We start from the raw sequence: 5386 nt of genomic DNA, 5'->3' as shown, positions 1-5386 counted from the left end.
GGCTAGGGTCTTTGACATTTTTTAGGGCATTCCTCTGACACCGCTTTGTGTAGAGGTCCTGGATGGCAGGCAGCTTAGCCCCAGTGATGTACTGGGCCATACGCACTACCCTCTGTAGTGCCTCTGTAGGCTGAGCAGTTGCCGTACCAGGCAGTTATGCAACTAGTCAGGATGCTCTCGGTGTTGCAGCTGTAGAACCTTTTGAGGATCTGTGCCAAATCCCATGCCAAATCTTGTCAGTCTCCTGAGGGGGAATAGGTTTTGTCATGCCTTTTCATGACTGTCTTGGTGTGTTTGGACCATTCTAGTTTGTTGTTGATGTGGACACCAAGGAACTTTAAGCTCTCAACCTGCTCCACTACAGCCCAGTCGATGAGAATGGGGGTGTGCTCAGTCCTCCTTTTCTTGTAGTCCACAATCATGTCCTTTGTCTTGATTACGTTGAGGGATAGATTGTTATTCTGGCACCACACTGCCAGGTCTCTGACCTCCTCCCTATAGGCTGTCTCGTCGTTGTCGGTGTTGTGTCATCTGCAAACTTAATGATGGTGCTGGAGTCGTGCCTGGCCATGCAGTCGTGGGTGAACAGGGAGTACAGGGGGGCCTGAGTACGCACCCCTGAGGGGCTCCAGTGTTGAGGATCAGCGTGGCAGATGTGTTGTTGCCAACCCTCACCACGTGGGAGGGGCCCGTCAGGAAGTCCAGGATCCAGTTGCAGAGGGAGGTGTTTAGTCCCAGGATCCTTATCTTAGTGTTGAGCTTTGATGGCACTATGGTGTTGAATGTTGAGCTGTTGTCAATGAATAGCATTCTCACATAGGTGTTCCTTTTGTCCAGGTGGGAAAGGGCAGTGTGGAGTGCAATAGAGATGGCATCATCTGTGGATCTGTTGGTGCCGTATGCAAATTGGAGTGGGTCTAGGGTTTCTGGGATAATGGTGTTGATGTGAGCCATGACCAGCCTTTCAAAGCATTTCATGGCTACAGACATGAGTGCTACGGGTCTGTAGTCATTTAGGCAGGTTACCTTAGTGTTCTTGGTCACAAGGACTATGGTGGTCTCCTTGAAGCATGTTGGTATTACAGACTCAATCAGGGACATGTTGAGCGTGATCACACAGTCGTCCGGAACAGCTGATGCTCTCATGCATGCCTCAGTGTTGCTTGCCTCGAAGAGAGCATAGAAGTGATTTAGCTCGTCTGGTAGGCTCGTGTCACTGGACAGCTCGCGGCTGTGCTTCCCTTTATGGTCGCTAATGGTTTGCAGGCCCTGCCACATCTGACGAGCGTCGGAGCCAGTGTAGTACGATTCAATCTTAGTCCTGTATTAGCCCTTTGCCTGTTTGATGGTTCATCAGAGGTCATAGCAGGATTTCTTATAAGCTTCTGGGTTAGAGTCCAGCACCTTGAAAGCGGAAGCTCTGCCCTTCAGCTTAGTACGAATGTTGCATGTAATCCATGGCTTCTGGTTGGGGCATGTACAGTCACTGTGGGGACAACGTCCTCAATGCACTTATTGATAAAGCCAGTGACTGATGTGGTGTACTCCTCAATGCCATCTGAAGAATCCCAGAACATGTTCCAGTCTGTGATAGCAAAACAGTCCTGTAGTTTAGTATCTGCTTCATCTGACCACTTTTTTATAGACCGAGTCACTGGTGCTTCCTGCTTAAATGTTTGCTTGTAAGCAGGAATCAGGAGGATAGAGTTATGGTCAGATTTGCCAAATGGAGGGCGAGGGAGAGTTTTGTACGCAACTCTGTGTGTGGAGTAAAGGTGATATAGATTTTTTTCCCTCTGGTTGCACATTTAACATGCTGATAGAAATCAGGTATAACTGATTTAAGTTTCCCTGCATTAAGGTCCCTGGCCACTAGGAGCGCCGCCTCTGGGTAAGTGGTTTCCTGTTTGCGTATTACCTGATACAGCTGACTGAGTACAGTCTTAGTGCCAGCATCTGTCTGTGGTGGTAAATAAACAGCCACCAAAAAAATTGATGAAAACTCTCTATGGTAAATAGTGTGGTCTTCAGCTTATCATGAGATACTCTACATCAGGCAAGCAAAATCTAGACACTTCCTTAGATTTTGTGCACCAGCTGTTGTTTGCAAATATACACAAATATATACACACGGCTCTATCTAGCCGGTGCAGCGTATATATCCTACCAGCTGAATTTTATCCATGTCGTCGTTCAGCCACGATTCGGTGAAACATAAGATATTACAGTTTTTGAAGTCCCGTTGGTAGAATATTCGTGATCGTACCTCGTCTAATTTATTGTCCAATGATTGTACTTTGGCAAGTAATATTGATGGTAAGGGCATATTTCCCACTTGCGGCGGCAGATCTTTACGAGGCTCCCCGCCTTGTGTCCTCTATACCTGCGTCTCTTTCTCTTGCCAATGATGAGCATTTTTGCCTTGTCGGGTGTCTGAAGTACATCCTCTGAGTCCTGCTTGTTGAAGAAAAAATCTTTGTCTAATCTGAGGTGAGTGATCGCTGTTCTGGTATCCAGAAGCTCTTTTTTTGCCATAAGATACGGTGGCGGAAACATTATGTACACAATAAGTTACAAATAACGCGAGAAAGCCCCACATAATAGCAAAATTGTTTAGGCGCCCATAAAACGGCTGTCATTTCTTCCAACTGAACAGATTCCCCCTTTCCTTCCTTCTGGGAATCTTCTGGGTAGAAGACTTCTAAGTGGATCAACACTGCCCTCCCCTCTCCAGACTTAGACGTTGTGGATGTCTTTAGGTTTAAGAAAATACAAGGAGGCAAGGAGGGCTAAGTTCTCCAAAACCATGATGTCCCCACAGATTGACCCCACAAATCGAGAAGGAGTCAGACACTGTATGGACAATATACAGCCATGTTCCAATGCACAGCTGTCTAGACAAGTTGACAACACATTACTATTAAGGCTGTGGATGTGGCCCAGATAGGCATTAGAGTTAGAACTCCAACAGAACTACACAACCTATTTTCATTCAGCCAGGCAAAGACTGGAAAAGCACTTATCTCTGTAAACGTTACAATATCGTTTTCCACTATCCCCGGGAGATTTTTACTGCTGTGCAGAGACTCAATGGTGCTAATTAAAATCAAGTTGTGTCCCTTTAACTTTCTTTTAAAACCCTGGGTCTCTGCTGTTTCTGTCTTTCTGGTAGTGACTATGTTTTCTCCATTAGTCAACATAAAGCTGTCAATAGCTTCTCGCTGACTGAAGGAGCTATGCGTCCCAAATGTCACCATATTCCCTACAAAGTGCACTACTTTCTACCAGAGCCTTATGTGACCTGGTCAAAAGTAGTGCACTATATAGGGAAAAGGGTGCCATTTTGGACTCAGACAGCATCAACTGTGGCTGGGTCGCTGGGTTCCTTGCAGGCTCCTCTGTGTTACAGCAGCAGGGCATGTGGTGATATACTGCCCTGGTAGAGGTGATGTTTGTGTAGTCGTGCTGCAAGGTGAGATGGCGTAGAAAGGTGTTGAGGATGGATTCTTGACTGATACCCACCGGGTTCCAATAATGGAAGTATTCATTCTAGAATGAATAACGACAGGCACCAGCGTGTGAGTTCTATGTTTGAATATGAGGAAATAACTAATAGTTATTTCATTGGTCTGAAAATCATTAAGGGATAAGACCTATTGAGCTATGTTCAAAAGTAGATCACTAGGGTAGCATAGGGTAGCATTTGGGACACAACCCCAGTAATATACGTTAATAAACCTGTAATGTGTGTCTATTAAACACCAGGCCTTTATGGAGTATCATGTTTACTACAACCTATACAAAAACCATGCTTGTATATCTGAGCAGTACAAGAAGTGCTTGTGTCGGTCTCTTCTCGAGTACAATGATTATTTGTCAAATTCACTCTGATTGTGTGAATCAGTCTGAATGAAAATATATGAATATTATATTTGTTTTACCACAATATATCAAACATACATGTACAGTACCAGTCAAAAGTTTGGACACACCTACTCATTCAAGGGTTTTTCTTTCTACATTGTAAAATAATAGTGAAGACATTAGAACTATGAAATAACACATAGGGAATCATGAAGTAACCAAAAAAGTGCTAAACAAATCAAAATATATTTTTGATTTTAGATTCTTCAAAGTGGCCACCCTTTGCCTTGATGACAGCTTTGCACACTCTTGGTATTCTCTCAACCAGCTTCACTTGAAATGCTTTTCAATAATCTTGAAGGACTTCCCACATATGCTGAACAGTTGACTGCTTTTCTTTCACTCTGCGGTCCAACTCATCCCAAACCATCTCAATTTCGTTGAGGTTGGGTGATTGTGGAGGCCAGGTCATCAGCACTACCTCACTCTCCTTCTTGGTCAAATAGCCTTACACAGCCTGTAGGTGTTTTGGGTCGTTGTCCTGTTGAAAAACAAATGATATTCCCACTAAGCGCAAACCAGATGGGATGGAGTATCACTGCACAATGCTGTGGTAGCCATGCTGGTAAAGTGTGCCTTGAATTCTAAATAAATCACTGACAGTGTCACAAGCAAAGCACCCCCACACCATCACACCTCCTCCTCCATGTTTCACGGTGGGAACCACACATACGGAGATCATCCGTTCACCTACTCTGCATCTCACAAAGACACGGCGGTTGGAACCAAAAATCTCAAATTTCGACTCAAAGTACAGATTTCCAGTTTCTCAAAGTACAAAGACCAAAGTGCAGATTTCCACTGGTCTAATGTTTATTGCTTGTGTTTATTGGCTCAAGCAAGTCTATTTTTATTATTGGTGTCCTTTAGTAGTGGTTTCTTTGCAGCAATTTGACCATGTAGGCCTGATTGACGCAGTCTCCTCTGAACAGTTGATGTTGAGATGTGTCTGTTACTTGAACTCTGTGAAGCATTTATTTGGGCTATAATTTCAACTAAGAAATGATGTGAAGTATTTTATACACTTTTTTAAATGTAGGCCTTACAAACACTCACTGTAAATAAGACAAATAAAACCTAATATTTGACCCCCCTAATGAACTTATCCTCTGCAGCAGATGCAAGTTTGGGTCTTCCTTTCCTGTGGCGGTCCTCATGAGAGCCAGTTTCATCATAGCGCTTGATGGTTTTTGCGACTGCACTGAAATGTTCCGGACTGACTGACCTTCATGTCCCTCATAAGTATCCAACCCTTTAAAAAACATTTTTTATCCTAAAATGACATACCCAAATCTAACTGCCTGTAGCTCAAGACCTGAATCAAGGAAATGCATATTCTTGATACCATTTGAAAGGAAACACTTTGAAGTTTGTGGGAATGTGAAATTGATGTAGGAGAATATAACACATTAGATCTAGTAAAAGATAATACAAAGAAAAAAATGTGTTTTATTGTTAGTTT

This window comes from Oncorhynchus masou, chromosome 31 (assembly GCF_036934945.1).
Source record: "Oncorhynchus masou masou isolate Uvic2021 chromosome 31, UVic_Omas_1.1, whole genome shotgun sequence".
Taxonomy (NCBI): Eukaryota; Metazoa; Chordata; class Actinopteri; order Salmoniformes; family Salmonidae; genus Oncorhynchus; species Oncorhynchus masou.
The sequence above is the reverse complement of the archived record's forward strand: the minus strand, read 5'-3'. Positions refer to the sequence as shown.